Below are 26618 nucleotides of genomic sequence, written 5' to 3'. Positions count from 1 at the left end.
TGACTTCACTCTATTCGTCTCACGGAGTCTTTGTGCGCTACACCTCCTGTCCTGCACGTAGGCGATCGTATCCCTGAGTAGCGCGATGCTATCAGAGATCTTCCTGCCGGGTACAGCACAGGTTTGGTCAGGGTGGATCACCGACTCCAGAGCAGACCTGACCCGATTGGCGATGACCTTGGCTAGAATTTTGTAATCCACATTCAACAGTGAAATGGGTCGCCAATTTCGAATTTCTTCCCTTTCCCCCTTCTGCTTGTAGATGAGGGTGATGATGCCTTTCCTCATGGACTCTGACATGCTGCCTTCCAGGAGCATACTCTCGTACACTTCCAGCAGGTCTGGGCCCATCTACTCCCACAGAGCCAAATACAACTCAACCGGTAAGCCGTCGTTTGGTCCGGAGATTTTACTCATCTCGAAGGACTTGGCGGCCTTTGTCAAATCATCCAGAGTTAGTGGTTTGTCCAGGTTTTCCAGCTCGCTGTCGCCTATGACCTCCGTGATAGTCGACAGGAAGGTCTGGGCAACAGTGCTATCTGTTGGCTTCAGATCATACAGTCCGGCAGAAAAGGATTGGCTGATCCACAGGATGTCAGACTGTGATGACTTTACAGAGCCATCTTCTTCCTTCAGGCTGCTGATCACAGAGGTCTCTCTGTGTACCTTTTGGAAGAAGAAGGGTGAGCACTTTTCGTCCTGCTCCACGGAGCGGACTCTGGAACGGAAGATAACCTTGGAGGCCTCCGAGTTGTAGAGTGAGGCTTGCTGGCTCTTCACCTCTTGGAGATCCTCCTTGACATCCACCCCCATCGACTGCAGCTGGAGCAAATTCTGCATACTTTTCTGGAGACTGGACATGACCCCTCGTCTCTCTCTCACCTTTTGAACACCCTTGAGGATGAAAAACCTCTTGATATTCCCCTTGATTGCTTCCCACCAGAGATGTGGGGCATCAAAGAGGGGTTTTACTGTTCTCCAACCTTTGTAATCCCTCCTGAGTTCCTCGAGTTTCTCAGGGGTCAGCAGTTTTACATTTGGCTTCCATTTTCCCCTGCCTACCCCCTGGTCTTCCTGCAGGTGGCAGTCGGCCAGTAGGAGGCAGTGGTCAGAGAAGAACACCGGCGTTACGTCGATGGAACTGACCGTGGAAGCTCTAGACACAAAAAAGAAGTCTATCCTGGAGCAGACAGACCCGTCTGGCCGTGACCATGTGTATCTACGCTGCGTTCCGTCTGCAGGGTTGCTGCAGACGTCGAGCAGCTTGGCGTCTTTTACCGTTTCCATCAGGAGTCTGGACGTAGTGTCTAGTTTGCTGTCGGCTTTGCTGGATCGTCCAGCTGCATCGATGATGCAGTTGAAGTCACCACCCGGGATGACCGGCTTGGAGGTGGCCAACAGCAGTGGGAGTTCCTGAAGGACTGCCAGCCGCTCACTTTTTACGTCCGGGGCGTACACATTAATAAGTCTGAGAAGGAAGTTTTTGTATTTCACATCTGCTACGAGGAGGCGCTCGCCCACCACCTTCTTAACGTCCGAGATGGTGAAGTTGCCTCCCCGCAGCAGAATACCCAGGCCGGAGGAGCAGCAGTCGTTTCCTTCTGACCAGATGGACGGCCCGTGGGACCAGCGCTTGTCGTGGCTGAGGTGCGGAATTCCGCACTCCTGCAGGAACAGTCGGTCGGCTTTCACATTTCCCAAATAGTTGAGGGTGGCTGCACACCGCGAAGTATCTTTGATGCTTCGCACATTTATGGATGCAATTTTTAAACCCATTATAAAAAGGTAGATTTACCAGTCTCAAGAGTCCAGAGCCTGTACTGTTGGCTGTTCCAGCTGTTGGATGTTCCCCAGCATGCCGGTGGTGCTCGCAAACTTTAGCACAGTTGCAGGGCTGAGAAAACTGTTCTGGTCCGCACTGGCCCCGTGATTTTGATGCAGATGCATTGGGGGGGGGGGGGTGTAGCCCTGGGGTTCGTCGTGGCAGTCAGTAGGTGTTGGGGATGCAGGCCGGTCTTCACCTGGGTTGTTGCTGCTCGTTACTATCGGGGTTGGTCTGTGACCTTGTTTTCTTCCCGGTCGGTGGTCTGGGGGGGGGGGTCTGTGCCTCCCCAAGTTGGTGCTTTGCCTCTTTATTTGAGGCCGATTCTTGTCCTGTTTTCCCTCATCGGAGGAGGTGTCGGCGCTAAGTGCGCTGGCTGAAAGGTGTCGCTTTTTGCCACTACCCCTCGGGGGGTTCTTCAGTTTGTTTTTTTGTTTCCTCTTTCGTTTGTCCCTGTTCACTGTTTCCCAGGGCTCTTTATTCTTTGTCCTATCCTCTTCCTCTTCCATTGAGTGTTCCTCATCAGTTGGGGATAGTGCTGGGTTGTCAGGGCGTGCTGGGGCCTCCTATTTTTGTTGGGGGCCCTTCTGTTGCTTTTCCGCATTCTGTGCCATGGTGTCTTTTTCGGTGAAGGGTGTATGCACCTCCTCTCTGGTCGCCTTTTTAACTCCGCTGCTGATGATTTGAGCATATGTCGCCCCGCGGTTCGGGCAGGCCCTGTAAAGATGGCCGACCTCCCCACACAGGTTGCAGCACTTGTCCTCTTTGCAGTCCTTAGTCATGTATCCCTCCTGCCTGCAATTTTTGCAGAAGGTCACACTGCAGTTTGCGGCAACATGCCCCGTTTTGCCACAGGTGTGGTTACTCGTTGCTGTCCCACGTAGTAGAGGTAGCCACGATTCCCTCCAATGGCGAAACTGGAGGGGGGATGCAGGATGTTTCCGTTGCCGTCTGTTCTTAGAGTCACCTTGATCTGGTGCTCACTTGTCCAGATGCCGAAGGTGTCTTTCACTTGCACGCTGTCACTTTTCAGCTCAGAATACCTGGCGAGGAAAGTGAGCACATCAGACACAAGGACGTGGGGGTTGTACGTATGCAGTGTAACAACCCGGTTTTGCTGTGACGGTAGCGTAAACAGAGGCTCCGCAGTCAGGATCGACAGGGGAATCTGGTTACCTTTTTCCTTGATGACGTTCAAGAATTTGATGCACGCTGCGACGCTCTTGAAGGTGACTTCAAAATATCCTTTGTTGGGGAAGTTTTGCAAGCAGAAGATCTCTGTTGCTTTAAACCCACAACACTAGAGCAGCACCGTCTTCACGAAGTGTTTCCGGTCCAAAGGTGACTCTCCTTCCGTTTTCTTCACTGTGACTCGGACAGTGTTTCGCACTCCCCAGCCTGGTGGTCGGGATGCAGCTGCATCCATAGCTCGTACGTTTGGTCTGAAACTGTATCGGCGTTAGGCATGTAGATCCACCAATAGCAGGCACGCTCCAAACGTTTCTTCTTTGACGACTTCAATCCCTCCGAGTTCTCCAATCCACGATCGTCATCGAAATCCTGAGCTTCCCTCGATCAAATGAGACTACACTTGATCTTAGCCAAAAGGCCGAGAAGCGATTGCCAAGTAAACCGATAAGAACAGATTTTTTTTTTTTTTTCAAAAAAATATACTTTATTCATAAAAATTTATCATAAGCATTAAAGAAACATTTCAAATTGTCTTGACTGTACATTTCCGGCAGGGTTACATGTTGCCTTGACTTTGTTTCATTCAATTTTGATATTGTCGTACACATATCACTCTTTACATTACAATTCCTTCTTAAATATTTACAGTGGCATGTTTGTTTTTGTACATTGGAATATTGGTTGCCCAGACCGAGGGGCTTTTCACTGTTACCTGCCCCTCGGTGTACATTTGCTGGAAAGACTTTACACAGTGGTCTTTCCCCATTGAGCCTTGGCGGCAGCTGCCCCAAGCTTGAGTGCGTCCCTCAGCACGTAGTCCTGGACCTTGGAATGTGCCAGTCTGCAACACTCGGTCGAGGACAATTCTTTGCACTGGAAGATCAGCAAGTTTCGGGCAGACCAAAGAGCGTCTTTTACCGAGTTGATGACCTTCCAGCAGCAGTTGATATTTGTCTCGGTGTGTGTCCCTGGAAACAGTCCGTTGAGCACAGAGTCCTGTGTCACAGATCTGTTCGGGATAAACCTTGACAAATACCAGTGCATCTCTCTCCAGACCTTCTTTGCAAAGGCACATTCCACAAGGAGGTGTATGACCGTCTCATTTCCCCCACAGCCACTCCGAGGGCAGCGTGCATTGGCGCAGAGCCTTCGGGTGTGCATGAAGAATCTGACAGGGAGGGCCCTTCTCACCACCAGCCAAGCTAGGTCTTCGTGCTTGTTTGAAAGTTCTGGTGATGAGGCGTTCTGCCAGATGACTCTAGCAGTCTGCTCAGGGAACCATCCCACGTCCTCCACGGTCTCCTTTTCCCCGAGGGCCTCGAGGACATTTCGTGCTGACCACTGCTTCATTGCCTTGTGGTCAAAGGTGTTTTCCTTCAAAAACTTTTCCACGAAGGACAGGTGGTACGGTACGGTCCAACTACTTGGAGCGTTCCGTGGCAATGAGGCCAGGCCCACCCTTCGCAACACCGGGGACAGGTAGAACATCAGTATGTAGTGACACTTGGTGTTTGCATACTGGGGGTCCAAACACAGTTTGATGCAGCTGGACACAAAGGTGGCCAACAGGATGAGGGACGCGTTGGGTATGTTCCGCCCTCCCTTCTCCAGAGGTTTGTACATGGTGTCCCTTCGGACACGGTCCATCTTGGATCGCCAGATAAATTTGAAGATGGCCCGGGTGACTGCTGTGGCGTAGGGTCGGGTGATGGGCCAGACCTGCGCCACGTACAGTAGCACCGAGAGTACCTCACACCTGATGACCAGGGTTTTGCCCGCAATGGAGAGGGAGCGTTGCTCCCACCAGCCCAGTTTCTGTCTTACCTTTCCTATGCGCTCCTCCCAGTTTTTGGTGCACGCCCCAGCAGCTCCGAACCATATCCCCAGCACCTTCAGGTAATCTGACCTGACAGTGAAGGGGACAAAGGACCGGTCGGCCCAGTTCCCAAAGAACATGGCCTCGCTCTTGCACCGGTTTACCTTGGCTCCCTGGGATCGTCACTCCTCTTATACCCGGATCCCTCCTGATGGACTCGGCAAAAGGTTCTATGCTGCACACAAAAAGGGCAGAGGAGAGAGGGCAGCCCTGCCTGGCTCCGGATTTCATCTGGAACTTTTCTGATTCCCACCCATTGATTGAGACGGCGCTGTAGATGTTTGTGTAAAGCAGTTTGATCCAATTGCGAATTCTCTCCCCAAACCCCATTTTGGAGAGCACAGCCATCATGTAGGTGTGCGATATTCTGTCAAGAGCCTTCTCCTGGTCAAGGCTGATGAGGCAAGTGTCCACCCCTCTGTCCTGCATGTAGACGATCGTATCCCTGAGTAGCGCGAGGCTATCAGAGATCTTCTTGCCGGGTACAGCACAGGTCTGGTCAGGGTGGATCACCGACTCCAGAGCAGACCTGACCCGATTGGCGATGACCTTGGCTAGAATTTTGTAGTCCACATTCAACAGTGAAATGGGTCACCAATTTCGAATTTCTTCCCTTTCCCCCTTCTGCTTGTAGATGACGGTGATGATGCCTTTCCTCATGGACTCTGACATGCTGCCTTCCAGAAGCATACTCTCGTACACTTCCAGCAGGTCTGGGCCCATCCAATCCCACAGAGCCGAATACAACTCAACCGGTAAGCCGTCGCTTCCGGTAGTTTTACTCGTCTCGAAGGACTTGACGGCCTTTGTCAGCTCGTCCAGAGTTAGTGGTTTGTCCAGGTTTTCCAGCTCGCTGTCGCCTATGACCTCCGTGATAGTCGACAGGAAAGTTTGGGAAACAGTGCTATCTGTTGGCTTCAGGTCATACAGTCCGGCATAAAAGGATTGGCAGATCCTCAGGATGTCAGACTGCGATGACTTTTCTGAGCCATCTTCTTCCTTCAGGCTGCTGATCACAGAGGTCTCTCTGAGCACATTTTGGAAAAAGAAGCATGAGCACTTTTCGTCCTGCTCCACGGAGCGGACTCTGGAACGGAAGATAAACTTGGAGGCCTCCGAGGTGTAGAGCGAGGCTTGCTGGCTCTTCACCTCTTGGAGATATTCCAGCACATCGACCCCCATCGACTGCAGCTGGAGCAAATTCTGCATACTTTTCTGGAGCCTGGACATGATCCCTCGTCTCTCTCTCACCTTTTGAACGCCCTTGAGGATGAAAAACCTCTTGATATTCCCCTTGGTTGCTTCCCACCAGAGATGTGGGGCCTCAAAGAGGGGTTTCACGGTTCTCCAACCTTTGTAATCCCTCCTGAGTTCCTCGAGGTTCTCAGGGGTCAGCAGTTTTACATTTAGCTTCCATGTCCCCCTGCCTACCCCCTGGTCTTCCTGCAGGTGGCAGTCGGCCAGTAGGAGCAAGTGGTCAGAGAAGAACACCGGCGTTACGTCGGTGGACCTGACCGTGAAAGCTCGGGACACAAAAAAGAAGTCTATCCTGGAGCGGACGGACCCGTCTGGCCGTGACCATGTGTATCTACGCTGCGCGCCGTCTGCAGGGTTGCTGCAGACGTCGAGCAGCTTGGCGTCTTTTACCGTTTCCATCAGGAGTCTGGACGTAGCGTCTAGTTTGCTGTCGGCTTTGCTGGATCGTCCAGCCGCATCGATGATGCAGTTGAAGTCACCACCCAGAATGACCGGCTTGGAGGTGGCCACAGCAGTGGGAGTTGCTGAAGGACTGCCAGCCGCTCACTTTTTACGGCCGGGGCGTACACATTAATAAGTCTGAGAGGGGTGTTTTTGTATTTCACGTCTGCTACGAGGAGGTGCCCGCCCACCACCTCCTTAACGTCGGAGATGGTGAAGTTGCCTCCCCGCAGCAGAATACCCAGGCCGGAGGAGCGGCAGTCGTTTCCTCCCGACCCGATGGATGGCCCGTGGGACCACCAGCTCGACCAGCGCCTGTAGTTGCTGAGGTGCGGAATTATGCACTCCTGCAGGAACAGTAGGTCAGCTTTTACATTTGCCAAATAGTTGAGTGTGGCTACACACCGCAAAGTATCTTTGATGCTTCGCACATTTATGGATGCAATTTTTAGACCCATTATAAAATGGTAGATTTACCAGTCTCAAAAGTCCAGAGTCTATACAGTTGGCTGTTCCAGCTGTTGAATATTCCCCAGCATGCCGGTGGTGCTCGCGGTATTAATATGGAGCCGTATTAATATGGCTGCATATTAAAATGGAGCAGAATTATTATGCTGGATAGAAATATGGAACAGTTTTAATTTGGCTGGATCCCGTTGAGTTTCTGGAAGGGCATATACTGGCCTCGAGAAAGGTGTTTTTTTAGGTCTCCAAAGCAATTCGCTTTACATAAACATGTTTAATGTTTAAAAACATGATTTATTATCGGGCACATTTTAAGTCCGATCACAGTAGGGCACTTTTAGTTGGTGTGTTACTGTAATGCTCTGTTTAAATAAGGTCTGTTTGACTGTAGGGCACTGTTTAAATACATTTGATTGGCTATAGGGCACTGTTTAAACGCATCTGATTTCCTGTAGGGCACTGTATAAATGCATTTGATTTCCTGTAGGACACTGTTTAAATGCATTTGATTTACTATAGGGCACTATTTAAATGCATTTGATTTCCTGTAGGGCACAGTTTAAATGCATTTTATTTACTTCACCGCACTATTTAAACACATTTGGTTTACTACAGGGCACTGTTTAAATTCATTTAATTTACTGTAGGGCACTACTTATATGCATTGGAGTGTTGGGCACTCTTTAAATGTATTTAGTTTACTGTCGGAAACTGTTTAAAAGCATTTAGTATACTGTAGGGCACTGTTTGAATGCATTTGATTTACTGGAGGGCACTTTTTAAATGAATTTAGTTCACTGTAGGATACTGTTTAAATGCATTTGATTCATTGTAGCGCCTGTTTAAAAACATTTCATTTACTGTGTCACTGTTTAAATGCATTTCATTTACTGTAGGGCACTGTTTAAATGCATTTGATTTACTGTGTCACTGTTTAAATGCATTTGATTTACTGTAGGGCACTGTTTAAATGCATTTGATTTACTGGAGGGCACTTTTTAAATGAATTTAGTTCACTGTAGGATACTGTTTAAATGCATTTGATTCATTGTAGCGCCTGTTTAAATGCATTTGATTTACTGTGTCACTGTTTAAATGCATTTGATTTACTGTAGGGCACTGTTTAAATGCATTTGATTTAACGTAGAACACTGTTTAAATGCATTTTATTTACAGGAGGGCAATATTTAAATGCATTTGAGTATCGGGCACTGTTTAAATGCAATTAGTTTACTGTAGGGCACTGTTTAAATGCCTTTAGTTTGCTTTCGGGCACTGTTTAAATGCTCTTGACTTACTGTAGGGCACTGTTTCAATGCGTTTGATTTCGTGTCGGGCACTGTTTAACGCATTTAATTTATTCTAGGGCTCAAAGTTAAATACTTTTGATTTACTGTCAGGCACTGTTTAAATGCAATTAATTTACTATAAATCACTATTTAAATATATTTGGCTTACTGTAGGGCACTGTTTGAAGGCATTTGATTTGCTTCAGGGCAGTTTTTAAATGCATTTAGTTTACTGTGTCAATGTTTGAATGCATTTGATTTATTGTAGCGCCTGTTTAAATACATTTAATTTACTGTGTCACTGTTTAAAAACATTTGATTTACTGTGGCACTATTTAAATGCATTTGATTTACTATAAAGCACTGTTTAAAAACATTTGGTTTACTGTAGGGCATTGTTTAAATGCATTTGACTTAACGTAGGACACTTTTTAAATGCATTTGATTTACAGTCAGGCACTGTTGAAATGCATTTAATTTACTCGAGGGCACTGTTTCAATCCATTTGATGGACTGTTGTGCGCTATTTAATTATATTTGATTTACTGCAGTGTACTGTTTAAATACTCTGGATTTATTCTGGGGCACTGTTTCTGGATATTTGATTCACTGAAGGGCACTGTTTAAATGCCTTTAGTTTCCTGTAGGAAAAAGAAAGGGAGAAAGAAAGAGATAGAGAGGAATAAGAAAGAGAGAGAGACGAAAATGAACGAGAGAGAGAGAAGAAATAGAAAAGGTGAGAGAAGAAAGTAGAAAAGAAAGAATAGCCCCAGCAGAACAAAGAGAAAGATAAAGGGAGATACAGACCAGGGGACAAAAATAAAGAGAGAGAGTTTGAACTTCAGAAAATGACCATGAAAAATGAGAGTCAGTTAAAATTGGTAGACGTAAAGGGAAACGTACAGTTGGATGATAGTGATGAGAGACAGGATCTACAAGCATTTAGAGAGGCAAGGACTGATTCGGGGCAGTCAGCATGGCTTTGTGCGTGGAAAATCATGTCTCACAAATTTGATTGAGTTTTTTGAGGGAGTGACCAAGAAGGTAGATGAGGGTAGTGCAGTAGACGTTGTCTACATGGACTTTAGCAAAGCCTTTGACAAGGTACCGCATGGTAGGTTGTTGCAGAAGGTTAAAGCTCACGGGATCCAGGGTGAGGTTGCCAATTGGATTCAAAATTGGCTGGACGACAGAAGGCAGAGGGTGGTTGTAGAGGGTTGTTTTTCAAACTGGAGGCCTGTGACCAGTGGTGTGCCTCAGGGATCGGTGCTGGGTCCACTGTTATTTGTGATTTATATTAATGATTTGGATGAGAATTTAGGAGGCATGGATAGTAAGTTTGCAGATGACACCAAGATTGGTGGCACAGTGGATAGTGAAGAAGGTTATCTAGGATTGCAACGGGATCTTGATCAATTAGGCCAGTGGGCCGACGAATGGCAGATAGAGTTTAATTTAGATAAATGTGAGGTGATGCATTTTGGCAGATCGAATCAGGCCAGGACCTACTCAGTTAATGGTATGGCGTTGGGAGAGTTATAGAACAAAGAGATCTAGGAGTACAGGTTCATAGCTCCTTGAAGGTGGAGTCGCAGGTGGACAGGGTGGTGAAGAAGGCATTCGGCATGCTTGGTTTCATTGGTCAGAACATTGAATATAGGAGTTGGGACGTCTTGTTGAAGTTGTACAAGACATTGGTACGGCCACACTTGGAATACTGTGTGCAGTTCTGGTCACCCTATTATAGAAAGGATATTATTAAACTAGAAAGAGTGCAGAAAAGATTTACTAGGATGTTGCCGGGACTTGATGGTTTGAGTTATAAGGAGAGGCTGGATAGACTGGGACTTTTTTCCCTGGAGCGTAGGAGGCTTAGGGGTGATCTTATAGAGGTCTATAAAATAATGAGGGGCATAGATAAGGTAGATAGTCAACATCTTTTCCCAAAGGTAGGGGAGTCTAAAACTAGAGGGCATAGGTTTAAGGTGAGAGGGGAGAGATTCAGAAGGGCCCAGAGGGGCAATTTCTTCACTCAGAGGGTAGTGAGTGTCTGGAATGGGCTGCCAGAGGTAGTAGTAGAAGCGGGTACAATTGTGTCTTTCAAAAAGCATTTAGATGGTTACATGGGTAAGATGGGTATAGAGGGTTATGGGCCAAGTGCGGGCAACTGGGACTAGCTTAATGGTAAAAACTGGGCGGCATGGACTGGTTGGGCCGAAGGGCCTGTTTCCATGCTGTAAACGTCTATGATTCTAGGATAGTGAGAAAGAGCGTCAAAGTTGAAGTCTTGGTGGAAATTTATTTAAATATGTCCAAGCATTGCCAAGGTTTGACGAGAAGGCGGGAGAAGCCTTTTTCATTTAATTTGAGAAGGTGGCTAAACAAATAAAATGGCCCCAGGACATGTGGGTATTACTGATTCAAACAAAGCTGGAAGGTAGAGCTAGTGAAGTGTTTGCATCACTACCGGAGGAGGTGTCTGGGACGTATGAGAAGGTGACCAAATCCATCTTAGGTGCATATAAACTCGTGCACGAAGCTCACTGACAAAGGTTTAGAAATTTAAAGAAATAATTTGGTCATACATACATGGAGTTTGAAAGGCTCAAACAAATTAATTTTGATAGGTGGATAAGGGATTTGAAAATAGACCAAACGTATGAAGCTATCAGAGAAATTATGCTTTTGGAGGAGTTTCAAATTGAATTCCTGATGCAGTAAGCACTCATGTGCAAGAACAGAGGGTTAAAATTGCGAGATTAGCAGCAAAATGGCAGATGATTATGAATCAGTTCATAAATCAAAGCTTGGTTTCCGGCATCAGTTTCAGCCTGTGAGGGATGGAAACTGGGGACATGAGAAATACTCAAGTGGTAAAAGTAAAGGTGATGTGATGGGATATAATAAGGACAGTGCACCTCAGAGTAAAAATCCAGGAGGGTGGAAGAAACATGAAAAGGTTCAAATGTTTTCACTGTAATAAACTAGGCCATGTAAAGTCACAGTGTTGGTGCTTGAAGAAAAGCGCTGGGAAGGCTGATGTGGTAAAACAGGATAAGACAGTGGGGGTAGTTAAAGTGGTAAAGGAAAGCCCAAAAGAAGCGAAGGAGGTGCAAAAGATTGTACACCTGATCAAGAGGTGATTGATCAAATGGTGCCAGATCTCTTTCAAGAATTTACTTGTGTTGGTAAAGGTTACTCATGTGTATCATGAGGAGCAGGTAAAGAAGACACAGTTTTAAGAGATACGGGAGCGAGTCAATCTTTCATGGTCGGAGATGAGGAGTTATGGTGTTTGGGAAGAATGCTGCCAGAAAAGGTGGTAATATGTGGAATTCAGGGTGAGAGGAGTAGTGTTCAATTATATAAGGTAAGGTTGGTAAGTCCAGTAAAGAGTGGTGAGGTGGTAGTAGGAGTAATAGAGAAACTATCTTGTCCAGGAATACAGTTTATCTTGGGTAATGATATAGCTGAATCGCAGGTGGGAGTGATGCCCACGGTGGTTGATAATCCAGTGGGAAATCAGACAACTGAAATGTTGAAGGATTTTTCCGGATTCTGTAGTTACAAGGTCGCAAAGTCACAGGTTAAGACAGGAGGGGAATTCAGAGAGTGAAGATGAAGTTGAAGTGCAATTATCAGAACCGATTTTTGATCAGATGGTTGACAAAGAAAAAGATCAGGTAGAGGATGAGGCGGATATTTTTAGCTCAGGAAAATTGGCAGAGTTACAACAGAAAGGTATAGAAATAAAACGGATGTATCAGAAACATACACGGAAGAGTGTATAACAGAGTGTTATTACCGTAAAAGTAATGGCTTGATGAGGAAATGGAGACCTTTATACATGCAGGCGGATGAAAAGTGGGCAGAAGTTCATCAAGTCGTATTGCCGTTGGGTATGGAAAGGAGGTGTTGCCAGTTTCACATGAGGTACCAGGGAGGTCATTTGGGAATAAAGAAAACTTGAGCTGAAATACAAAAACAATTTTATTGGCCTGTACGCCAGAAAGATGTAATTAAATGTTGTCAGTCATGTCACACATGTCAGGTGACAGGGAAACCTCAAGCAGTGATAAAACCAGCGCCCTTAATACCCGTTGCAGCATTTGAGGAACGTTTTACAAGGGTCCTAATTGATTGCGTAGGACAACTTCCTAAAACAAAAAGTTGGAATCAATACCTTTTGACGATAATGGAGGTGTCTACTAGGTTTCCGGAGGCCATTCCAGTAACATTACAATTAAAAAGATTCTGGAAGAATTACTTAAATTATTTACTAGCAATAGACGACCCACAGAAATACAACCGGATCAAGGATCATATTTTACCTCCTGATTATTCAAAGAAGTTATGGATTGTTTAGGAATAAAACAATTTAAATCAACTGCGTACCACCCAGAATCGCAGGGAGTTTTAGAAAGGTGGCGTCAGAAATTAAAGACAATGTTGAGGGCTTAGTGTCACGATTATTGAGAGGATTGTGATAAAGAAAGTCCATTCGTACTGTTTGCAATTATGGCTGCACCTAATCAGTCAACCAAATTTAGTCCTTTTGAACTAATTTTTCGTCATGAGGTAAGAGGACCACTTAAATTGATTAAGGAAAAATTGGTGAGTGATAAATCAGAAATTACATAATTGGATTACGTGTCAAATTTTAGGGAACGATTAAATAGAGCAGGTCAATTGGCTAGACAACATTTAAAAGTTGCACAAAATGCGATGAAACGGGCAGCGGACAAGAAATCCAAAGTTCGTAGTTTTGCCTGTGGAGATCAAGCTTTAGTATTGTTCCAAGTGGGAGGTGAACTTTTAAAAGCTAGGTTTTGTGCACCATATCAGATTGAAAGGAAATTAAGTGAAATTAATCACGTGGTAACAACACCAGATAAAAGGAAGACTCACCGAGTGTGTCATGCGAATATGCTTAAAAGGTACTTGGAAAGGGAAGGAGAGAAAAAGGTTTTAATGATTCTAACTCAAAATGACCAACCAAATCCAGATGACTGTGAATTTGACATAGCTCAAATTAAATTGGAAAACGGGGCTGTTCTTAAAAATTGGGATAAATTGTAGAGTTACCTTCCAGAGGAAAAACGGACTGACCTCAAAGTTATCACATGGGCAAGTTTGTGGACATAAATTGGGAAATACTAAAATGGCTATACATGATGTAGATGTGGGAAATGCTGTTCCAATCAAACGACATCCATATAGACTTAATCCTTTAAAATTGTCACAGGTTAACAAAGAGATTGAGATTATGCTTTAAAATGGCATAATTGAAGTGGGTTGCAGCCAATGGAGCTCGCCCATATTGATGATACCAATACCAGACGGTACCCGACAGTTGTGTGTGGACAACAGAAAGGTTAATGCAGTTACAAGAACGGGCTCTTACCCTATCCCACGTTTGGAGAATTGTATTGAGAAAGTGGGACAATCAGCTTTTATTTCCAAACTGGATTTAGTTAAGGGTTACGGGCAGGTATCTTTATCCGATACGGCGAAGGAGATTTCAGCTTTTGTGACTCCAGATGGTGCATAACAATTCAAAGTTATGCCATTTGGCATGAAAAACGCCCCAGCCACGTTTAAATGGTTAACTAGCAAAGTTGTTTCAGGATTACCCAATTGTGTGGTATACATCGACGATCTGATAATCCAGACATGGAAAGAACAGTTGAAACGTCTGATGGAATTATTCCATCGACTTCAGGAGGCGGGTTTGGTGATAAACCTAGCCAAATGTGAATTTGGAAAACCCCAAATCACTTTCATTGCGAAGTTTCCCATACCCTCAAACATAGGGAAATAATGCGATTTCTTGGCATGAGTGAATTTCATTGAACATTTAAGTAAAATTTCATGTTGAAAGTGACTGTCAATCGAGAAGGGCTTCAGTTGAAGGAAGAAGAACAAAAATGGACAATATTATTATCCCTGTTAGCGTGTGTTGTTTTTAGAAACGCAAAAGTGTGTTTACTTCGTGCATTTCTTAAAGGATAGTGACAAGGTGAAAAATGAAACCATCTTGAAGTTGATGGCTTATTTTTTTTCTTGGGCGGAGGTGTCATGTGAGAGTACCTTTAAGAAATGGGTGTTTCAGAAATGTACCTTTCAGAAACGAGTGTTTATCAGTGACGTCAGCGTATGGGTGGTGCTGGGCTGTCTGGCAGCTTTTTACTTTCGTTTTAGGCTGTTCGCTGCAGTGTGTGTTTTAGTTTCAGTGTTGGAGCTGAAGCCAGACAGAGCCGGTGTACTCTTGATCTCTCTGCCATGATGCGTCTATCTCTTGATCATTTGGTGAAGTCAGAATTATAAACGTTTTCAGGAGTGACGTTAACCAGATGTGCTTCTGTTAAAGGCTCTGTTTTTTGTAAGTCTTCTGGATGTTAAAAGGACAGCGTAAGCATTACTTAGTGTTGTATTCTTTGGGGGTTGTAGTTGAATTGTGGTTGCTAAGATGTTCACTGTATGTTTTTAAAAAGGTTAACTTAAATTCACAGAATAAACATCGATTTGTTTTTTAAAATATATTTTCCATTTCTGCTGTACCACCCCTGTAGAGTGGGCCGTGTGCTCCCCATACCACAGTCTATTAAAAGTTCTGGGTCAGGTGGGTCAGGTGAAGTCCATGATACACTTTGGGAGTCTCTAAACCCTGGCCCATAACAAATAAGATTGATGTACTACTGTAGGGCACTATTTAAGTACATTTGGTTTATTGTAGGACACTGCTTAAATGCGATTGATGTACAGTAGGGCACTGATTAAATGCATTTGGTTATTGTAGGACACTGTTTAAATGCGATTGATGTACAGTAGGGCACTGATTAAATGCATTTGGTTTACGGTAAAGTCCTGTTTAAATGTATTTGATTTACTGTAGGGCACTGTTTAAATCCAAGTGATTTTACATTAGGGCACTGGTTAAATACGTTTGGTTTGCTGTAGGGCACTGATTAACTGCATTTGATTTTCTTCAGAGCACAGTTTAAATGCATTTGCTTTAGTGTCGGGCACTGTTTAAACACATTTGATTTACTGTGGTGCACTGTATAAATGTATTTGGTTGACTGTCGGGCACTGTTTAAATGCATTTGATTTACTGTAGTGCACTGGATAAACGTATTTGGTTTATCGTCGGCCACTGTTTTCATGCATTTTATTTACTCTGGGGCACTGTTAAATGAATTTGATTTACTGTAGGGCGCTGTTTAAATGCATTTGGTTTACTGCAGGGCACTTTCTAAATGCACTTGATTGAGTGTGGGCCACTGTTCAACTGCATTTGTGTTGTGCATGGCACTGTTTAAGCACATTTAATTTACTGTAGGGCACAGTTGAAATGCATTTGGTTTACTGCAGGGCTCTGTAAATGCATTTGTTTTACTATAAAGCACTGTTTAAAATCATTTGGTTCACTGCATGGAACTGTTTAAATGTGATTTATTTACTTTGAGGCACGGTTTATATGCGATTGAAAAACTGTCGGGCACTATTTAAGAGAATTTGGTTTACTGGAGGGCACTTTGTAAAAGCGATTGATTTACTGAGGGCACTGTTTAAATACGATTGATATACTGTAGGGCACTGTTTAAATCATTTTATTTGCTTGAGGGCGCTGTTTAAATGCATTTGACTTACCGCAGGGCACTGTTTACATGCATTTGATTTTCTGCATGGCGCTGTTTAAATGCATTTGATTTACCGTAGGGCACTGTTTAAATACATTTGACTTACTATAGGGCACTGTTTAAATACATTTGATTTTCTGTCGGGCACTGTTTAAATACATTAGATTTTTTGTTGTGCACTGTTGAAATGCATTTGGTTTACTTCAGGGCACTGTTTCCCGTATTTCCCGTACCGACTCCCCGGACAGACATTGGAATGTGGCGACGAGGGGCTTTTCACAGTAACTTCCTTTGAAGCCTACTTGTGACAATAAGCGATTTTCATTTCATTTCACTGTTTAAATTTGTATGATTTACTGTCAGACACTTTAAGGGCATTTGGTTTTTGTCGGGCACTATTTAAAAGCATTTGATTTACTGTAAGGCACTGTTTAAATGCATTTGACTTACTGCAGAGCACTGATTAAATGTGTTTGACTTACTGTAGGACACTGTTGAAATACATTGGATTTACTAGGGGGCACTGTTTAGACGCATTTGATTTTCTGCAGGGCCCTGTTTAACTATATTTGATTTACTGTCGGGCACTGTTTAAATACATTTTATTTACTGGATGGTCCAGTTTAAATGCATTTGATTTAACGTAGATCACTGTTCAAACGCATTTGGGTTACGATAGGGCACTGTTTGAATGCATTTTCTTTACTGTAGGACACTGTTTAAATGCATTTGATTTACTGTAGGGCACTGCTTCAATGCATTTGATTTACTGTAGGACACTGTTTAAATGCATTTGAGTTACTGCAGGGCACTGTTTTAATGCATTTTATTTACTGTAGGGTTCTGTTTAAATGCATTTGACTTAACGTAGGGCACTGTTTAAATGCATTTGGGTTACGGTCGGGCACTGTTTAAATGCATCTGATTTGCTGTAGGACACTGTTTAAATACGTTTGATTTACAGTAGAGCACTGTTTCAAGACATTTGATTTAGAGTCGGGCACTGTTTAAATGCATTTGATTTACTGTGGTGCACTGTTTGAATGCATTTGATTTACTGTAGGACACTGTTTAAATGCATTTGATTTGCTGTAGGACACTGTTTAAATACGTTTGATTTACTGGAGGGCACTGTTTAAATAAATTTGATTTACAGTAGAGCGCTGTTTCAAGACATTTGATTTAGAGTCGAGCACTGTTTAGATGCATTTAATTTGCTCTAGGACCCTCTTTAAGTACATTTGAATTCCTGGAATGCGCAGTTAATGCTATTTGTTTACTGTCAGGCACTGTTTAAAGGCATTTGGTTCACTGTAGCGCATTATTTAAAAGCATTTGATTTTCTGTAGCACACTGTTTAAATGTCTTTGATTTACTGTCGGGCACTGTTTAAAAACATTTTCTTTAATGTAGCGCATTGTTCAAATTCATTTGGTTTCCATTTGGGCACTGTTTAAATGCACTTGATTTCCTGTAGGACACTGTTTAAATACATTAGATTTAGTGGCGGGCACTGTTTAACTGCCTTTAGTTTACTGTGGGACACTGTTTAAATGCATTTAATTTTCAGTAGGGCACTTTAAATGCATTTTATTTACTGTAGGGCACTGTTTAAATGCATTTGCTTTTGTGTCGGGCACTGTTTAAATACATTTGATTGACTGTAGGGCACTGTTTAAATGCATTTGGTTTACTGCGGCACACTTTCTTAATGCATTTGATTTAGTGCAGGGCACTGTTCAACTGCATTTGTATTGTCTTGGGCAATATTTAAGAACATTTGATTTACTGTGGGGCACAATTGAAATGCATTTGATTTACTGTAGCGCACTGTTTAAATGCATTTGATTTACTGTAGCGCACTGTTTAAATGCATTTGATTTACTGTAGCGCACTGTTTAAATACATTTGGTTTACTGTCGGTAACTGTTTAAATGTTTACTTTCGGGTCCGGTAAAAATACATTTGATTTACTGCAGGGCACTGTTTCAATCCAAATGATTTTACATTAGGGCACTGTTTAAGTACGTTTGGTTTGCTGTAGGGCACTGATTAAATGCGTTTGATTTAGTGTCGGGCACTTTTCAAATACATTTGATTTACTGTGGTGTACTGTATAAATGTATTTGGTTGACTGTCGGGCACCGTTTAAATGCATTTGCTTTACTGTAGTGCACTGGATAAACGTATTTGGTTTATTGTAGGCCACTGTTTTCATGCATTTTATTTACTCTGGGGGCACTGTTTAAATGAATTTGATTTACTGTAGGGCGCTGTTAAAATGCATTTGGTTTACTGCAGGGCACTTTCTAAATGCACTTGATTGAGTGTGGGCCACTGTTCAACTGCATTTGTGTTGTGCATTGCACTGTTTAAGCACATTTAATTTACTGTAGGGCACAGTTGAAATGCATTTGGGTTACTGCAGGGCACTGTTTAAAAACATTGGGTTCACTGCATGGAGCTGTTTAAATGTGATTTATTTACTTTGAGGCACGGTTTATGTGCGATTGAAAAACTGTCGGGCAATCATTAAAATGTAATGATTTACTGGAGGGCCCTGTTCAAATGCATTTCGTTTACTTTAGGGCACTGTTTATAAGGAAAAAGAATAAAGACACGTACAGCACATGAACAGACCCTTCGGCCCTCCAATCCCGTGCCGACCATCCTGCCCGACTAAACTACACTCTTCTACACTTCCTGGGTCCGTATCCACCTTTCCCATCCTCTTCACGTATTTGTCAAGATGCCCCATAAATATCACCCCCTCCGGCAGCGAGTTCCAGGCACCCACTACCCTCTGCGTAAAAAACATGCCTCGTACATCCACTCTAAACCTTGCCCCTCGCACCTTAAACCTATGCCCCCTATTAATTGACCCCTCTACCCTGGGAAAAAGCCTCTGACAATCGACTCTGTCTTTGACCCTCCTCATAGCGAATTCACTCCATAGCAGGCACCATTCTGGTAAATCTCTTCTGCACCCGCTCTAAAGTCTCCACATCCTTCTGGTAGTGTGGCTAACAGAATTGAACACTATACTCCAAGTGTGGCCTAACTAAGGTTAGCTGCAACATGACTTGCCAATTCTTATACTCAATGCCCCGGCCAATGAAGGCAAGCATACCGTATGCCTTCTTGAGCACCTTCTCCACCTGTGTTGCCCCTTTCAGTGGCCTGTCTACCTGTATACCTAGATCTCTCTGACTTTCAATACTCATGAGGGTTCTACTGCATATTCGCTACCTGCATTAGACCTTCCAAAATGCATTACCTCATATTTGACAGGATTAAACTCCATCTGCCATCTCTCCGTCCAATCTCCAAACAATCTAAATCCTGCTGTATCCTCTGACAGTCCTCATCGCTATCCGCAATTCCACCAACCTTTGTGTCGGCTGCAAACTTACTAATCAGACCAGTTACATTTTCCTCCAAATCATTTATATATACTACAAATAGCAAAGGTCCCAGCATTGATCCCTGCGGAACACCACTAGTCACAGCCCTCCAATTAGAAAAGCATCCTTCCATTGCTATTCTCTGCCTTCTATGACCTAGCCAGTGCTATGTCCAGCTTGCCAGCTCACACGTGTGACTTCACCTTTTGTACTAGTCTGCCATGAGGGACCTTGTCAAAGGCCTTACTCAAGTCCATATCGACAACATCCACTGCCCTACCTGCATCAATCATCTTTGTGACCTCCTCGAAAAACTCTATCAAGTTAGTGAGACACGACCATGCTGCCTCTCACTAACACGTCCATTTGCTTCAAAATGGGCAGCATGGTAGCATTGTGGATAGCACAATTGCTTCACAGCTCCAGGGTACCAGGTTCGATTCCGGCTTGGGTCACTGTCTGTGCGGAGTCTGCACATCCTCCCCGTGTGTGCGTGGGTTTCCTCCGGGTGCTCTGGTTTGCTCCCACTGTCCAAAGATGTGCAGGTTAGGTGGATTGGCCATGAGAAATTGCCCTTAGTGTCCAAAATTGCCCTTAGTGTTGGGTGGTGTTACTGGGTTATGGGGATAGGGTGAAGGTGTTGACCTTGGGTAGGGTGCTCTTTCCAAGAGCCGGTGCAGACTCGATGGGCCGTATGGCCTCCTTCTGCACTGTAAATTCTATGATAATCAAACGTGAGCAGATCCTGTCTCGAAGAATTCTCTCCAGTACTGGGTGATACTGGGTGATACTGCCGAAGATCTCTTGAGTGGGGCAACACTAATGGAAATGAATACACAAATTGGGGAATTAAAGTGAGAAAAATACGTGAAATTCTGATTTACAGCCTTCAGGACCCGATTGTCAGGGGCAGTGCTGGAATGAATGTGAGGGACTTGGCTGCTGGGAGAATGCAGTGATCGCTGCTCCTCGAATACATGATGTACGGGCTCAACAACTGGGCAGTAAGATGTCTAACAAACACCAGGTTAAAGTCCAAGAGGTTTGGTTCGAATTACTAGCTTTCGGAGTGCAGCTCCTTCACCTGAGAAAGGAGCTGTGGTCCGAAAGCTCGTAATTCGAAACAAATCTGTTGGACTTTTATCTGGTGTTGTAAGACGTCTTACTGTGCTCACCCCAGTCCAACGCCGGCATCTCCACATCATCAATAACTGGAGATAAAACAGAGAAATAATGCATTAATCACTCCTAACCTTAATGTAATGGTGCAAGAGTGAGGGACTTTACCAAATGGTCTTCCAATACACCTGACATGAAACAGCATCAGTTATTTAATTATAATGCCGTTTCGGTTCCACAATGCAGTGCGATTTAACACAGCTTTAACATGGGCAGTGCAATACTGGATATACATTGTGTTTTGTTTTTCATTCTTAAAGAGACAGAATGCAGATTCTTTCACACAAAATAAGGAGAGATATGTGATTCTAATACACACAACAGGAAGTAATCTCTCATTCAGTCAAATACAATATTGATATCGGGCAGCAAAGCATAATCAAAGCGATGACATTTTGGAAAAGTTCTGATGTCTTCCATCAGATTTAATGTAGAGTCATATATCTGTGGACCTCAGGGATGTGGAGTTGACAATTATCTGAGATGGGTGAAAAGAAAGAAGAGATCATCGAAAGAAATCACATCTACATGTTTTCTCTTTCGCAACATTTCCAGTGCAACTGGCTTTTTAAAATTCTATCCAAAACATTCTCCGTTTTTTTTCTCATAAACTCTCACTCAGTGAACCGTGGGAATACTCCAGGAGTCCCAAAATTACACGGGACAGGTAACGCCCCAGCAGCGCGCCACATACAGAGGGAAATGGAACCAACCATCACCGTTTACCAGTGCAATGCAGATTTGTAAACTTTAGATGTAAACGGTCAATGCCCAATGATGGTAGAATCCCCCGGCCTGTGACACAGATAACATTGGTATTGTGAGAAGGTGTGGAAGGAACCGATAACGCGGGGTCAATGAGGATATGACTGTTGTACACTGTGGGGATGAGCATACTTCAGTTAAACATTGGGCTGAAAGTTAGTTGCTTTGTTTAAATTATTTGCATTCGCGACATGAACAATTGCAAATCCCACTTTGTTCCATGATCGATTAGAATAACTTCAATACAGAGCGAGTCAATTCCTCACAAGAGTGTGGGTGACTGAGGCAATAACCAGAGCTGATAATCTATTCGGAACGCAGTCGCAACAGGAGACATGGAAAAGAGGGACATGGAAAAGTACAGGAATGTCCTCAAACATCCAAGCAAATTGAAACATGCGCGATGACCAATGGACGGTCCTGGAATTAGACAGCCCAAGAATGTGGAAGGGTCGCCCCCAATGGCATGAAGCACATCAAGAGTCTTCGTGGAATTGCGCAAAGCCGAACTTGAATCGTGAAAACTTGATGACCCTCATGTTAAACAACCTGTTTACCCAGCCCATCAAGCGCAGCGTGCCCCAGGTGTAGAAAAATCTGCAGGTCGCCCATTGGGCTCATCATTCATCCTAGAACAGGAGAATCAAAGATTTATCTTACCCAGAGTATAGAGATCACTGCTGAACTTTCCCAATTGTAATGCGATCATCAGACCCAGGATCCTGCAGCAAGTGTCCACCCTGAGAGTCAATGGTTTCAGTCTCAGCCTCGTCATCGTCGGCAGAAACAGGATCTGAGAGGCACAGGTGTTTTCAGTTGAAGTTACTTACGTCCAAAAGACAGTTAGAAAGATATACTGTAATCATTCTCTCCCAAGTATAACAGGGGCAGGAAAGTGGATCGATTTCGGTATGACGTCATTGAGTTTGAGCGGAAAGAATTATTGGGCCAGCTTGTGCGGCAGTATTTTCAATTTTAGTTTAAATTCATACTGTTCCCAGAAAATGAGCATCCCTCCAACCTGCAAACATTTCACTGCCTCCATTGGCTTGTGGAGAATCACAAGGAAACGTTTAATATTAATTTATTTTATTGGGAGAAATGATAAAACGCTGTTTCAGACTCAAGCGGTTTAGATGTTTCTGTTGCTGAAATCATTGTGCAATACGTGAGATCCTTGAATCTCTCATTTAATGGCCGATGTGTTTTGTAATTCAGATATTACAGAGTGAAGATCTGAAACGAGCTGGTGGAACGAAAATTTCTACAGACCCTAAATATTTGAGCATTCAACTTCAGGATATGCGGATCCAGGATCAGTGTCACCCAAACTGCGACTGCTGTAATATTCAATCTGGTTGAGAGTGTTAATGGTTGCAGAATCTGCTAAACACAAAGTGATTGGTTAATGGATCAGTTGTTTGTGGTGGAGTCATCACAAAGTCATCATGACACATAATACTTCAACCAATCGGAGACGAGGTATTAATAACTTCACCATCTCTGTGACACTGTCCATGAATTGATACATGCCTCCACTTTGGAAGAACATTCAGCTTTGGGAGATCAGGCGAAGAAACTGCTCAAACGTTTCAGGACAACTGTACAGAGGAAGACAGAGAGACATAGAAATATGGAACTTCGGAGCAGGAGTGGGTCTTTCTGCGCTTCTAATTCGTTCTGGAAATCATCATATGTGTTTTGACCTCAATTATTTTTGTGGTAGCAAATTACACAATATCGTAACCGAGTGAAGGACGTAATCCTGATTGCATTTTATAGGTTTCAGATCGATGCCAGAAACTCTCCGCATTCTTCTGAACTCAAGCGTAAATGATCGTAAAGGACTCAATCTTTCCTCATATGTCAGACTCACCATTATAGGGATACATCTGGTAAATATTCGTTGCACTCCCTTTATAGCAAAAAAATATCACCCCTCAGATAAGGTGACCAAAACTGTACAATATTCCTGGTGTGGTCTCACGAAGGCACTTTATAATTGCAGCATGACATCCTGCTCTGCTACTTTTATGGCCAGCAAACCAGTTGCCTTCTGTTCCACCTGCTGTACCTGCAGGATTACCACAGCGACTGGTGTGAGAAGAGACCGGGTCTCGTTGCACAAACGCCTCTCTCAATTTATAACCAATCAGGTAATATTCTGCCTTCTTATTTTTGCTGCCAACCTCACATTTATCCACATAACTCTGCATATTCCCTGAATTTTCCCACTCAGCTCGGCCAAATCACACTGAAGCATCTTTGTATCGATCCTCCTTATAGCTCATCCTCTCACCCAACGTGTGGCATCTGAAGAGTTGGGCATATTGCATTCTTTAAATCATGAATGTATATTGTGAACAGCTTGGGTCCCAGCACTGAAACATGACTCAATGGACATGACTGCCATTCTGAAAAAAAATGTTTATCCCTACTCTTCTGCTTCTTTTCTGCCAAACATTATTCCATCCATCTTAATATCCTCCCCCCCAATCGTTTGCGCTTCAATGTCGCTTGCTAATAATCGGGTGAGGGACATTGTAGAAAGCCTTCTGAAAGTCTAGGTAAACCAGGCCCACTGTCCCAATTCATAAATTCTACTGATTATATGCTCAAATAGTTCCAGTCGATTTCATAAGCATGTTTTCCTTTTCGTAAATCCATGATGACTCTGTACGATGTTATCACTGTTTTATAAGTGGTCTGCTATTAAGTCTTTCATAATGTCTCTAGAATTGTCCTCACTACAGACGTTAGGTGTAATGATCTTTTCCCGTTTTCACTCTCCCTCTCCTTCAGGATAGTGGGATTACATGAGCTATCCTCCAATAATTAATTACAACGTGTAAATAATCACAAAAGATGACGCACAATGCATTAACAATATCTAGCGCCACGTTTGTAAGTTGCCTAGAATGTATATTATCAAGTCCTGATATTTATCGGCCTTCACTGTCATCAGTTTCCAACCTCCACTTCCTTACTAATACTGAGTTTCTTCAGTAAACCCTGTGTTCCAGAAAATTTCTGGTTTGTTATTTATGTCCATCAGGTGGACAATAAATGTCACTTTTGTCATCTAACAGTTCCGTCCGTTCGGATAGTTAATGTGTCAGATAACCCAGTGGATTAAATAATATAAGGCATAATCCGTGAGGTCAGCATCAGCCGTTGGGTGTTTGATACAGAACCGCTTCCCCTGCCACAATAATTCCTTCTGTTTCAATTTCACTGACGGTAAATACATCAGAAGTGGATTTAGATCGTGGAACCCGCGGGCAATGGTTCAGGGAAGAGCCAGAATGCTCCAAATGGGATCATTTTGCTTCCTTTCTGTTCAGCCATTCTGGATAAACGGCACCCCTCAATACTGTTCACACTCTTGTACATTGTGTTCAGCCCTCCCCTGAACTGTTCTTGCACTTTCGTAATATCATGTTCAGAGCCATACAATCTACTCCAATTCCATCCAACCACAGTTCGATTGACTTTGATCTTCAATCTTCTACTTTCCAGTAGGTATAAAATAAACTTTTATAAAAGCAACATACTGCGGATGCTGAAACTCAAATTATGTCACAGTCAGAGGGTCTGGCAGGAAGAGTCACATGGTCTCAAAGTGTTGCATTTGTTGGTTTCTCCCAGAATCCTGCCACACCTGCTGACTTTGTCCGGAAATGTCTGTTTTCCCGGTGTTAGAAATGAACATTTGTGTTTTATTTGGTTTTAGTTGACCGTTTTACTTTACATAAGATTATTTTTCTACCTTTGTGTTCTTAATCCCTTTTAGAAACTATGCCATTTAAATTATTCTTAATTTAATACACTTTGAGACCATGTGACTCTTCCTGCCAGACCCTCTGACTTTGACATAATTTGAGTTTCAGCATCCGCAGTATGTTGCTTTTATAAAGGTTTATGTTTAACCAGGTATAACTGGAAAGTAGAAGAGTGAAGATCAAAGTCAATTCGATTCGAGCCGCACCTTTTATTGACATCTGCCGCTGCATTACTGTCACCAGGGCGAGTAACTCACAGATCAATAGGACTCCGACTGATATGCAGATAACAAGAGGAATGGAAGTGCTTTCATCTTCAGGAGCTGTATTAAAGATTCAGGAAAGTTTTCACAGATAAAGGTTTCACCGTGTGATTTTCAATGTTTACATGATTATCATTTTGAGAAATCCTCACAACAAGGCAATTCCAATGTCCAATTATTCCCCGAATATAAAAATAACAATAATATTGAATGACTTCTATCAACGAGATGTACCTTCAGGCGTGGATGGAGAAGAAGTTGGAGAGAAAAGCGGATCTGTGGAACATGTTGAAAAAAATAAACAATTATTTGGATTTGATGTTCGAAATTCAGCTGTTATTCTTAATGGATAAACGTGCTTCACATTCAGCACCAAGAACCAATCACCCCTGTCCTGCTCAAGCACCCACCACTCTGTGCGATGCTTACCGGAACAAACCACACTGGCGTCTTCCTTGTGATCACAGTCAGCTTGAGGCCACACTGATAAAGGACAATCAGAGAGAAAGGATTCATTTCCAGAGCACTTCACCTCATCCAGCCAGGTAGTACCGTTACCCTGGCCAAAAGCGGCCCCTCCTGGGGCCAATAGAGGGGGACCACACTCCAACTGCCTGCACACAACTCTGGCATCGTTCATATCCCAGGAATCATCACATACCGTGCCCCAAGTGTTGTTACACAATATCGCCACTCGCCCGGAGCATTTGGTGTCACCTACAGCCAAGCGCAAGATTTTTCCTGAGTTTATCAAAGTAAAAATAATTATTACACTTGACGTGACACAAGCGCAGAATACAGTCAGGCAGCTGTTAGAAAAGATGAAGGAGAACCTGATTCTCCATCGCAGTCCTTGACACTTTAGTGTGACCCTTCATTGTGTTTCCCCCTGTTGATAAGACAGACATGTTGAATGAAGATGACATTAATATGTGAAATTACATCTGCAAACAAAGTAGTTCATTGTGTCACCTGAACAAACAATACCCGCATCTTCCCGATGATCACAGTCGTGTTGACCCCACGGGTCTACCTGACATTGCCAAAGCGTCGTCTCATGTGACAGATATTCGATCTCATCGAGCCAAGTGTGGCCGGTACCCATTCTAAATGATTTAGCGTCATAGTCAATGAAATCGGCGGTGCCGCAAAATAACTGTTTACAGATCACATCTGCATCACGGTTCTCCAGTTTGTCAGAGCACACTGTGCCCCAGGTCCCATTGTAGAACACATCCATT

This window comes from Scyliorhinus torazame, chromosome 20 (assembly GCF_047496885.1).
Source record: "Scyliorhinus torazame isolate Kashiwa2021f chromosome 20, sScyTor2.1, whole genome shotgun sequence".
Classification (NCBI taxonomy): domain Eukaryota; kingdom Metazoa; phylum Chordata; class Chondrichthyes; order Carcharhiniformes; family Scyliorhinidae; genus Scyliorhinus; species Scyliorhinus torazame.
The sequence above is the reverse complement of the archived record's forward strand: the minus strand, read 5'-3'. Positions refer to the sequence as shown.